The 13,423-nt window shown below is 40.8% G+C and overlaps 1 long non-coding RNA gene across 1 annotated transcript; it reads right to left on the bottom strand.

Moving 5' to 3' along the window:
* Nucleotides 1–514: 514 nt before the first annotated feature.
* On the bottom strand, nt 515–4,555 carry LOC125522044. The gene is made up of 2 exons (XR_007289618.1): nt 2,551–4,555; nt 515–803 (listed from the first exon to the last, which is right to left on the bottom strand). It is a non-coding gene; the product is annotated as an uncharacterized LOC125522044 (long non-coding RNA).
* Nucleotides 4,556–13,423: the final 8,868 nt, after the last annotated feature.

The raw sequence follows: 13,423 nt of genomic DNA on the forward strand, positions 1-13,423 counted from the left end.
ACAACACTGATGTAAGGACAGAAAAACTGCCATGAGAAAGCACTTTCAAGGGCAGATAAACTGCCAGGACAGTGTTTCCCCCGGCAGATAGAACCGCCACAAGAACGGCTGCCGGGGATAACTTCTCCCGACATATAATTTTTTGCCGGCAGTTTCTTTGCCCTTGCCCGTCTATTTGCCGGCAGTTTGTTTTCTCCCGGCAGATTGGTCAAAGTACATGAGACATCAATTACCGGCAGTCCAACTGCCTGCAGAAGCTCATTTACCCGGCATTTTTTATGCCGGCACATAGATTTCACTACCAAATAGTTATAGGCATCCCTAATGTAATATTCATTCATTATGTTCAAACAATCAGTACATATTACACAATTTATACATACGCTTCACTCAAAGTAACATGTCTCATCCATACACTTCAATCAAAGTAACATGTCTCATCCATACACTTCAATCAAAGTAACATGTCTCATTCATACACTTCACTCCAAACCCTTAAAGTCAATTCGATAAATTAACATAACAACCATATATATATAAGCAGGTTGTGCCACAAAAGGTACAATACATATATGTTTCTACATGTGTGCCACAAAAGAACATATGTTTCTGGGGTGCCACACAACCAAAATGAGCATATTGTGGCCTAACAACCGGCAAAATGAGCAGAGCAAGTGTATAGGTTCCACAAACAAAGCATAATCACTCTACCATATCTTCAACCGCTTAAAGATCTTCCGAATCTCCCAAATCTTCAGCAGCTTGAAGATCTTCGAAACCCCCATCAACTTCTGTAGGGAAACCTGCAACAAATAAGAAACTCAAAATGGAGCTCTCGTTTCAGATTTTAAATTAGCACATTAAAGATTTTGACATGCTGCAGTTTAACTCATCGGCATAAATAGAACTCTTCTAAATGTGCATCACTTCATCATCACTGCAAGCAATGTTACATCATTAGATCAAGCAGGAATTGTTTGAAGTACACATACAATATCTTCATGTGCAAATAAGGAAAACAGGAACCTGTACAATTGACTTGCAAAAGCAATGACTAAAACTGAGTTAAACATGTATAACATCATCTCTGGAGTTAATTTAGTACTCTGAGTTCGAATCAAATTTTTTTTGCACTGAGTTAAACTCTACAAATAGGCAACACTCTATACAGTACTATTTTGAACAAATAGTCAAAGCTGTGTACAAATAGGCAAAACTCTGTACTATACACAATACGGTAGTGCAAGTAGGCAAGACTCTGTACTATACAGAGTACAATAGTACAAATAGGCAAAAATCTGTGCAAATAGGCAGGGGCAGGCCCACATCAATTTTAAAAACTACGTATATATAGTGTATATCATATGTATATAGGAGAAAAAACTAATGAAATAACCGTTGGTTACTGATTTCTCTCTGTATCTCATGCATCTTAGCTTGTGTTTAATAGAATTCATTGAAGAGAATACCCTCTAACAGTGTAGCAAGCCAAAACTAATAGTAGAGTTTAACACTGAGTTCTAGCTCGAAGCCAAAAATCTGTCATGTGCAAATAGGCAAAACATGCTCAGTTCAAATCTTTCTTTTTCTTGCACTGAGATAAACATTTGTACAGAGTCTCCAAGAATGACAAGGTAATGCAGCACTGTCGCGTATACTGTGGGGTGAAAGGAAGCATCGAGGAACCGATTACTTGCACCGACGGAACAGGTCAAGATTGCTGCTCTTGCCCACCTGCTCGGAAGTCGCTGGCAGCCGCCAAGCCACCCCGCCTCTCAGGTCAGGTCACTTCCCAAATTTATGAATTTCTTTACCCCATCAATATATGCTTGTGTACTTCTAGCTTTATCCATCCTACTCTTGTCAATTCTTAACCAGTTTCACTAAAATTGCCTAACATGCGGCAGAAAGTATACTTCTATTAAGGAAAAAATGTAGTAACAAAATGCATATCACCCATATCTAGTACAGGCAACAAGAAATACAATATGGAGAAGGAATCCCATCACACAACACAATATAATGAACTGAAACATGTCATTTCAGAAAATACAAAAAACAAAATAGTAGTAAGAATGTCATCATCTATACCATAAAAGCACAGCGCCTGTTCTATACACATATCGTATTTCACACAACACAAACAAAGATGGTTCTACTTTGGGGCATCAACTAAACAACTTAGTCAGGTGGACTAAACAGGTGGACTGAAGACTTAAAATGATTAGCTTTCTTCTCAAATTAAAATGAACTCCATAGCTCAACTCAACAACTTAGTCAGGTGTCAGCGAATCTAATTAAGCTATGCACTTATTAATCAACAATGGTCCTTGTCCTTCGATCTGAAGGGCTACTAACAGTACTAGTGTTCATCTATGTTTATTTTTTAGTTGCATTTTAAGAACCATTTCAGGACTATTACACTTTTACACATTTCGTAGCAGCACAAGCTAACAACTATATCACATATTCCAAATTGCTAGCTTGCTCTTTTGGTGATGATAGTAGAACTAGCTCGAAAGAAAAAAGGAACAAAATATGAAATCTCACCTGACAAATAAAGGGGAAAAGGAGGCAGCGCTATTGATCCAGGGGAAGAACGTTGCGGAGGGTAGATGCTCTGTTGCTTCAATGCAGAGGACGTGGAGGATGTGGACCCGCAGGTTGGTGCTCGGTGAAGCTTGCCGGGAGGAGGCCTGCTCGGAGAGTACGCTAGCTCGCGATGAGCGAAGGCATTCCACGGAGGATGGTGGTCGCCGGTGGAGTCGTTCAGCGAAAACTGTGTGCTAGCATGATAATAGGTGTCTGTATGTTTACACAGTTCACTTCCAAAACTGGGATGTGTCTAACATGATTCAAAACCATACAATAAATGAGTGAATTAAAAACACGTGTTTGTGTTGATGCCTTCATGGCCATCAAACATAACTGTGTTACTATGTCGTAAAAAAAGTTGAATTTCACCGGAAGAGCTTGATTAGAGCTTACATGCACACAGTTTCACTTCCAATATGACACATCCTTTCACAATTCAATTTCAAGAGGAGTTATAGCTATAAGGTGTCACAATTGCAGTCCCGCTGAATATAAACCTTATTGCTGCTTTCAAAGCAAGTAGCTTTTGCCAGCATATTTTCATACTTCCAGTGTGTATATATGTATAGCAAGATTAAAAAGCAATCAAAGGTGCGGCAATGGCAGTCCCATTGAATATAAATGGTATTGCTGCTTTCAAAGAAAGTAGCTTTTACTAGCATGTCTTTAGACTTTCAGTGTGTATGTATCAATAGCAAGATTACTATGGCTGGTTATAGTTTCATGAATGTTGATCCTTCTAGTACATTCAGGTTGTATAGAAAATAGTAAATACAACCAATTCTCACACATGAGGTGCTTCCTTTTTGAAAGATCCCCAAGTTAAGAGGAAAAATATAGATGCATCACTAACAAAATTATGCAAAGAGAAGCTTCCACACATGTATATGTTTAATCCCAAGTCCCACCATCAATCCATAAAAAGGATTTTCTGAAAGAAAATAGAACTGGCATAACTAAGGTAAAATTCACTTGTGTTCCTCTCAAATAAATCAGTGTGTCTACAATCCTGTAGTTTCTAATTATTAGTGGTGAAAATCAGATTATATGTATGAAGAGAAGCGTTACCACTCATGGAAATTTTGTGAGCAAGCTACTGTTTCTTTATTAGCTTGCAAGACTGTTGTTTCCTTCTTCTTTTTCCCTACGTATTCTAGTCACTTCCTCTGAAGTGGCAAAACAGAGAATCATATGTATAATGTTAGATGATGAATATTTGCTAAGAAACAATGTGGCCAAATATAGGCACAAAAAAGTGAAGTGTCAGCTCTCCAAGCTCACGGAAAGACAAAAGTTCAGAGGCCATGGTGGCTGGCTGTCCATGGTAGCAGGAACAAAATCGACCAACCAATAAGTTGGGAATAACTCCCATCAAACAAAAAAGAATAACAACCTCACCTCCTCTGAGCAGCTGACAAATTCGACAGAAACCAAAAAAGATCTGAAGGAAGGCCACCTGTATCGGGTTTCCACCATGACGGATCTGAGCAGCGTGGTGTGCCGGCGTAGTGAAGAGCGGGCACAGCTCTCGCCGCTAGGTGGAGGAAGCAGTGGCGGGGATCCCGTCGGTCCTCGTCAGCGCCGAGCCGTGGAGGGCCACGGAGAATAGGAGCACGACAGCATGGTGGTGCGCGACGACCCTGAGATAGCGGAGGAGCCAAGCACCAACGGTTCCTCTAGCGCTTGTCATCGCCACGCTCGCAGGCCAATGGAGGAGGCTCGGACTTCTCCGCGGGGTCTGGTGCGGGAGAGGGGGGCGACATCGACGGATCGACCTCGACACACCGTCGGTGGTGTCGAAGGGAGGGAGCCGAGGATTCGACCTCGCACGACTATGGAAGGAGGCGAGGTCGACCTCGATGCACCGGGCACCATCGACACCGATGGGGGTCATCATGGGCGGTGGAGATCTAAGGCGGACAAGGACGGGGGCGGGGGCGGCGGCGTTGGTGTGGGAGAGGACAATGTGGATGAGGGTTCGATTTGGGGAAGACCTATTTGGGGCGGCGGCTATTTGGTGCAAACTTTTCGCGGGCCTCTCGCGCGGTACGCGCGCAACTGGGCCAATTTCAGTCTCGCGCCCTACAGACACTCCGGCAGATAATGGGCTATAGTTTAGTTGTGACGGCAGACACTATGTCCTTACAAACAAAAATCGTTGCCGGCAGTTTGTGCGCCCTCGTTCCTACACTTCTGCAGGCAGTTTATTGCCCTTAATTACTTCTATCGGCAGTAACGACATCCCTGGCAGATAGTTTGTCCTTAACCCACTATTTATCCCGGCAGTTAACTGCCCCTAATTAAGTGTTGTGGTGTAGTGAATGATGGATTCTATGTCCTACACCACATGCTGGAGTACAGACGGGATCACTAGAACCTTCGCATGTCACCTAGATCCGGCGATGCCCATATTTTACAATGGGCAAAGGACATAGGAGATATCGAGGATCATCGACTTCGAGCTGAGTTCTATAACATCCAACGCGAACTTGCCCAAATCATCATGAAGGAGGTCATCGGAAAAAGAGGGATGTTCTACGGAGAAGGACAAATGTCGCGGGAAGACGTCCGAACATGGATAGCCTCTCAGCGTCTCGACATGAAGCCTTTCACTAAGCTCAAGGACTATCTCCCAGACTTGGATGGATGGAACGACATGTTGGGGTGATTGTCGATATATGACAATGTGTCCGTTTAGTCCATACATTCTGTATGAAAAAACTTTGAGTTATGCATGGCGAAACTTTATTTGTGATGTAATTAAACCGTCCTCCTCCTCGACTAGCCAAAATCACTCTAGTTAGGGCATTTTGGGGTACGATGAACTTTGTTATTTATGCTTATGATATGTTGTTTCTATTTTTGCCAAGTCTGTCTCTTTCCGTTGCTCAACTATATATGTTGCATATCATCGACTCATGTGACGATGCAGGTGCATAGATCATAGATGGCGAAGAAGTGCTACACCAGGAGTATATATACGACAAGTGGCCGGAGTGTCAGGCCCAGGTGTACTGGTTTCCGGTTTCCGAGCGACAGACAGTAGTTAGTTTAGGTTCACGCTAATGCGAGAGAGGGATACGAACTCATGTACACAAAGTGATAGCTCTTCTCGCGTAAATCATTGTTTAGATGGATGACGATGTATGTGCAAGTAATCAAGACTTGTATCGCTATTTTCGAGATGATGACGAGAGACCACTTTGTGTTGGATGATGATTATGATGAGACTATTTGTATGTATATGCTATGATTACATCTTTGGTCTCGCAGGCATTTGTATGTGTATCATAATGACATTTGTATGAGCCAAAAAAAACAAAAAACTAGTAAAATTAGCAGTAGCGAGTGGAGAAAAGTTAGCAGCTGCGCGGTAGTAGCAGTAGAGCGCATGAAAGAAGCGTGATATAGCTATTAGCAGTAGTGAGCTTCCACTAAGTGCGCTGCTGCTACACTTGTGTAGCAGTAGCGCTGGTGAGCACGCGCTACTGCTATGTGTTAGCTGTAGCGCCTTATTAGTAGCGCCGGTCCACGCGCTACTGATACACCTAAAACCCGCGTTGCTGCTAGCCTTTTCCCTAGTAGTGGGTGGCCGACGGCAATGCAGGGCGACGATGGCGCGATGACAGCTGAGGAGTTGGATTTGGGGGAAGTAGTCGTGGAGAAGAAGAACCGCGCGGTTAAGTCAAAAATAGCAGTAGCGCGGTCCAGGAAAAGCGCTATTGCTACATTAGCTATAGCTAACTTAGCTATAGCGCTGTCTGACAAAACGCGCTACTGCTACGCCTTTATCTTTATTTTTATTTATCATTTGTTTTCCTTCATATTTTCATTTTTTTCCTTCCCCTTTTTCTATTTCTTCCATTTTCATTTACTTTTCTATATGTTTTTCATTTGATTTTCCTTTCATTAGCAGTAGCGCTTTCTGCGTAAAACACACTGCTACAACAACCTTAGCAGCAGCGTGCTTTGCTTTAGCTCGCTACTAATATTGGTAGCCTGGCGTGAACATTAGGGGAATTGTAGTTGCAGCGCTTCTTCGCTGAGACGCGCTACTGCTATAAACTTAGCTGCAGCGCATTTCTTTGCCACGTGCTAGTGGTAAGTAGTAGTAGCGCTTATTTTTGTCCCGCACTACTGGTAAGATTCTGTGTATAAGGTTTTCCCTAGTAGTGCGTGCATAGAGTTGTGTCGGTGGTCGATAGAAGTTGAGGAAATATTTGTTCTACCTTTAGCTCCTCGTTGGGTTTGACACTCGTACTTATCGAAAGAGGCTACAATTGATCCCCTATACTTGTGGGTTATCATGAACCACCATCAGTCATTAAATATCTAGGGACTCCAAACCTTGGGAAAATAACTTCCTTAAGCATTTTAATAGAGGTGTTGTGATCACCACAACTGGTTGGAATAGCTTCTACCCATTTAGTAACACAATCAACAATAACGAAAATATGTGTATACCCATTAGAGGAAGGAAAAGGTCCCATGTAATCAAATCCCCAAACATCACATGGTTCAACAGCAAGTGAATAATTCATAGGCATTTCTTGACGCTTACCGATATTACCTATTCTTTGCATTCATCACAAGATAAGACAAACTTACGGGCATCCTTGAAGAGAGTACGTCAATAAAATCCAGATTGCAATACCATGTGGGCAGTTCTATTGCCATAAGGTTCAGAGTGAAATTTCCGTAGGATATGTCCCTTTGTTCATGCTCAGGTACACAAGGTCTAATAATACCATCTACTCCATCTTTATAAAGATGTGGGTCATCCCAAAAGTAGTGTCTTAAATCATAAAAGAAATTTTTTTATTTTCTTGATATATAAAACTAGGTGGTAAATATTTAGCAACAATGTAATTAGCATAGTTAGCATACCAAGGAGTGTTGTGAGAAACATTTATTGCAGCTAACTGCTCATTAGGAAAACTATCATCAATAGGTAGTGGGTCATAAGGCACATTTTTCAAGCCTAGACAAGTTATCAGCTCTAGGGTTATCAGCCCCTTTTCTATCAGTGAATTGTAAATCAAATTCTTGTAGCAAGAGAACCCGTCGAATAAGTCTAGGTTTAGCACCTTTCTTTTTCATAAGATATTTAATAGCAGCATGATCAGTGTGAACAATTACTTTTGAATCAACAATGTAAGATCTAAATTTATCACAAGCAAACACCACTGCTAAGAATTATTTTTCCGTAGTAGCATAATTTCATTGAGCACTGTCTAGAGTTTTACTAGCATAATGAATAACATTTAGTTTCTTATCAACTCTTTGTCCTAGAACAGCACCAACATCATAATCAGTAGGATCACACATAATTTCGAAAGGCAATTTCCAATTAGGTAGTTGAACAATAGGTGCAGAAATTAAGGCTTTCTTGAGTGTTTCAAAGGCTTCTAAACAATCATCATCAAAAACAAAAGGAATGTCCTTTTGCAAAAGCTTCGTAAGAGGCCTAGAGATTTTATAAAAATCTTTGATAAATCTCCTATAGAAACCAGCATGACCATGGAAAATACGAATACCTTTGATATCTTTAGGACATGGCATTTTCTCAATTACATCAACCTTAGCTTTGTCCACTTCAATACCTCATTCAGAAATTTTATGACCCAGGACAATGCCTTCATTAACCATAAAGTGGCACATTTCCCAATTCAAGACAAGATTTGTTTGCTCGCATCTCTGCAAAACTCGGTCAAGATTGCTTAAACAATCATCAAAAGACTTCCCATAAACAGAGAAATCATCCATGAAAACCTCAACAATCTTTTCACAAAAGTCAGAGAATATAGCAGTCATACATCTTTGAAAGGTAGCAGGTGCATTACATAAACAAAAAGGCATACGTCTATAAGCATAAGTTCCAAAGGGACAAGTGAAAGTGGTCTTTTCTTGGTCAGGTTGAGAAACAGGTATTTGTGATAAACCAGAATATCCATCAAGGAAGCAAAAATGTGTGTGCTTAGATAATATTTCTAGCATCTGACCAATAAAAGGCAGATGGTAATGATCTTTTCTAGTTGCTTTGTTTAATTTTCTAAAATCAATTACCATTCTATAACCTGTAACAAATCTTTGCGGAATAAGTTCATTCTTATGATTAGGAACAACAGTAATACTTCCCTTTTTGTGGTCACAATGAACATGACTTACCCATCTACTATCAGCTATGGGATAGATTATACCTGCTTCCAGAAGTTTTAAGATTTCCGTTCTTACCACTTCTTTCATCTTCGGATTTAACCGACGTTGGTGATCAACAACGGGTTTAGCATCAGGTTCCATATTAATTTTGTGCTGACATAGAGTGAGACTAATGCCCTTTAAATCATCAAGGCTATATCCAATAGCAGCTCGGTGCTTCCTTAGAACTTTCAATAATCTTTCTTGTTTATGTTCTGAAAGGTTAGCACTACTAATAACAGGATATATCTTCTTTTTATCAAGATAAACATATTTCAAAGTGTCTGGAAATTGCTTTAATTCAGACACATGATCACCTTTAGGTGGAGGAGGACCTCCTAGAGTTTCAATGGGAATTGTGTTTAAGTAGAGGACGTTGTTCAAAGAAAATCTTATCTATTTTATTTCTTTCATGCATCTGTAAATCACTTTCATGGTCCAGCAAATATTGTTCTAGTGGATCAGTAGGAGACACAACAATAGAAGCAAGACCAATTAATTCATCTTTACTAGGCAATTATTTTTCATGAAGTTTTCTACTAAACTTGGAAAAATTAAACTCATGACACTCATCACCAAAACTAACACCGATAGTTTGTTTCTCGTAGTCTATTCTAGAATTAACGGTGTTCAAGAAAGGTCTACCAAAGATAATGGGACAAAAGTGATCTTGTGGGGAACCAAGAACAAGAAAATCAGTAGGGTATTTTATTTTCCCACACAAGACCTCAACATCTCTAACAATCCCAATTGGTGATATAGTGTCTCTATTAGCAAGTTTGATAGTAACATCTATGTCTTCTATCTCTGCGGGTGCTATGCCATTCATAATTTCTTGATATAAGGAATAAAGAATAGCACTTAAGCTAGCACCTATGTCACATAAACCATGATGACAGTGATCCCCTATTTTAACTGAGACAATGGGCATGCCAACAACAGGTCTATGTTTATCCTTTTTATCAGGTTTGGCAATTCTAGCAACTTCTTCACAGAAGGAAATAACATGCCCATCTACATTTTCTTCCAAGAGATCTTTAACGATAGCAATACTAGGTTCTACTTTAATTTGTTCATCCAGTTTAGGTGTTCTAATATAGCTTTTGTTGACCACAGTTGAAACTTTGGCATGTTCCTTTATCCTAACAGGGAAAGGTGGTTTCTCAATATAAGCAGTAGGAACAACTGGGTCTACATTATAAATTATAGTTTCTTCTTTAACTGGTACCAGTTCTTTAGTTTCTTCTTTAATAGGTGGATGATATTTAAACCACTTGTCTTTAGGGAGATCAACATGAGTAGTCACAAAAGGAGGCTACTATCTCATAGTCAAGTCCATATTTAGTGCTAAACTTTTGACAAGCATCGGTATCCATAAAAGATTTAACACAATCATATTTAAGTTTAATACTTGACTCTTTACCTTTGTCGAGTTCCCAATCTTCAGAGTTGCGTTTAATTCTTTCCAAAAGATCCCACCAGAATTCAATAGTCTTCTTCATAAAAGAATAAGGACAAGAAGTATCAAGCATGGTTTGATCATTACAAGAAAGCCGAGCATAAATTTTTTGGATAATAATTTCTCTTGAGAGCTCATGATTGGGGAATGAGTATAACATTGACTTCAGCCTCCCCCAAGCTAGAGCGATACTTTCTCCTTCACGAGGCCAAAAATTATATATATATATAATTCCGATCAAGATGAACTAGATTTATAGGATAATTTTTTTGATGGAACTCCAATTTCAATCAATTCCAATTCCAGGATCAAATATCATCGCATAGAATATACCATGCCAATGCTTTTCCATTCAAAGATAAAGGGAAAACCTTCTTCATTACTTCATCTCCGGGTAAACCTGCAAGCTTGAACAATCCACATACATCAAGTGCATATCAGGATGTTCGGTTCCGTCTCCTGCATAAGGATTAGCTAGCAGTTGTTCTATCATACCTGAAGGAATTTCATATTCAATATTTTTAGTAGGTGATGTAGGTTGAGGGGTAGCTAATTGTGGTTCTGGTCGAGGTGAAGATACCCCGAACAAACCCCTCAAAGTATTATTTTCCATAGTATCCAGTGACAGTAAATTTCAGCACACTATATAAATGTCACCTTAACAAATTCCACTTACCAAAGACGCTTCACTCCCCGGCAACGGCGCCAGAAAATAACCTTGATGACCCACAAGTATATGGGATCAATTGTAGCTATTTTTGATAAGTAAGTGTGTCGAACCCAACGAGGAGCAGAAGGAAATGACAAGTGGTTTTCAGCAAGGTAATGTCTGCAAGTGCTGAAATTGTAAGTAACAGAGTAGTTTGATGGCAAGATAATTTGTAATGAGCAAGTAACGATAACAGTAGCAAAAGTGCAGCAACGTAGCCCAATCCTTTTGAGGCAAAGGACATGCCAAAACAGTTTCTTATGATAAGCAAAGCGTTCTTGAGGGTACACAGGATTTTCATCTAGTTACTTTCAACTTGTTGGCTTGATTCGTGTTCGCTACTTTGATAATTTGATATGTGGGTGGACCAGTGCTTAGGTGTTGTTCTTACTTGAACAAACCTCCTACTTATGATTAACCCTCCTGCAAGCATCCGCAACTATGAGAAAAGTATTAAGAATAAATTATAACCATAGCATTAAACTTTTGGATCCAATCGGTCCCTTACGGAATAACGCATAAACTGGGGTTTAAGCTTCTATCACTCTCGCAACCCATCATCTAATTTCTACTCCACAATGCATTCCCTTAGGTCCAAATATGGTGAAGTGTCATGTAGTCGACGTTCACATGACACCACTAAGGGAATCACAACATACATACTATCAAAATATCGAACACATATCAAGTTCACATGATTACTTGCAACATGATTTCTCCCGTGACCTCAAGAACAAAAGTAACTATTCACAAATGATAATCATGCTCAAGATCAGAGGGGTATTAAATAGCATATTCGATCTGAACATATAATCTTCCACCAAATAAACTGTATAGTAATCAACTATAAGATATAATCAATACTACTAGTCACCCACAAGCACCAATATACAGTTCTGGTAACAAGATGGAACATAAGAGATGAAGTAGGGTTTGATATGAAATGGTGTTGTTGAAGATGTTGATCGCGATTGCCCTCCCCAAGATGGGAAAGTTGTTAGTGATGATGATGACGATGATTTCCTCCTCTGGGAGGGAAGTTCCCCCGACAGAATCGCTCCGCCGGAGGGCAAAAGTGCTCCTGCCCATGTTCCGCCTCGAGATGGTGGCCCTCCGTCTCGAAAGTCCTCTCCCTATTTTTTTTCTAGGTCAAAATTACTTATGTACCAGAAGATGGGCACCGGAGGCGGGCCTGGGTGAGCATAACCCACCAGGGCGCGCCTAGGCTCCCTGGCGTGCCTAGGTGGGTTGTGCCCAACTGGTGGCCCCCCTCTGGTACTTATTTGCTCCAATATTCTTCATATATTCCATAAAAATTCTCCGCAAAGTTTCAGCTTGTTTGGAGTTGTGGAAAATAGGTAGCCTGGCATAACTTTTCCTAGTCCAGATTTCCAGCTGCCGGAATTCTCCCTCTTTGTGTATACCTTGCATATTATGAGAGAAAAGGCATTAGAATTACTCCAAAAAGCATTATTGTGGATAAAAACATCATAAATGACAGTAGGAAAACATGATGCAAAATGGATGTATTAGTAGTTGTGTGAAATGATGGTAGGAATGGCAGAAGTCTTTCGCAGAGGCTCACCGGTAGGCGAGACAGATTTGACAGCACCCTGCCTCGCTCCCATTGGTCCATATTAATTGCATGCCCAAGCCGCTGGCCATAATAGGTGGCCGCACCACCTTTCCATAATAGTCACCAACGTCTTGACTCTGGAGTGTATGAAGATGCCGCCGAAGCGCACCATCGGAGGTAGTGGCGACGCCGGGGCTGGTGAAGCACCCGTGCAACGCGTGAAGCTGGGCACAGAGGTTGCCGTCGCCACAGACGAGGTCTCGTGCGGGCAGCAACACGACCTTGACTACGCCGGCACCGGGCGTGCCCCCTGCCGGAGCCGGAGTTTAACAGTAACTCTGGCAACGACTGCGACTCCGACGGAAAACCGGTTAGTCATCTATATACCTATTTGTGCGGAAAACATATCATGTGTTTTCTCTGGTTACTCCGCCCTCTATAATTTTTCTGGAATACAAATCCTATGGTTATGTTCTCTCGGTCCATGAAATCAGAGTAACTAAGACCCGTTAGATGCACATAGTGTATTGATTGTTTGAATGTTATCCGTATAGAGTTAGTGATTAATTGTTTGTTCTGTACACATGATTTTTGATAATAATCCAACTAGGCATAGCTTGCGTGCTAATAATTCGTGGCCACATCTTGAGAATTGATTTTGAATGTCCTACATATATGTTTGTGCCTTTTTTCTTCTAGATCTTGAGAATTGATTTTGAATGTCCTACATGTATGTTTATGCCATTTTTTCTTTCCGATTGGTATGTACACAGATGAGGCTCTCACCAGCGCCGCCACCGGATGTATATCTTGGACCCCGGCTGTGCGGCCAGAAGCGCCCCTGGACCTGAGGAACCAGTAGAATCTCCGGCGGACCGCATCAGCG

The sequence above is a fragment of the Triticum urartu genome, chromosome 7 (assembly GCF_003073215.2).
Source record: "Triticum urartu cultivar G1812 chromosome 7, Tu2.1, whole genome shotgun sequence".
NCBI lineage: Eukaryota > Viridiplantae > Streptophyta > Magnoliopsida > Poales > Poaceae > Triticum > Triticum urartu.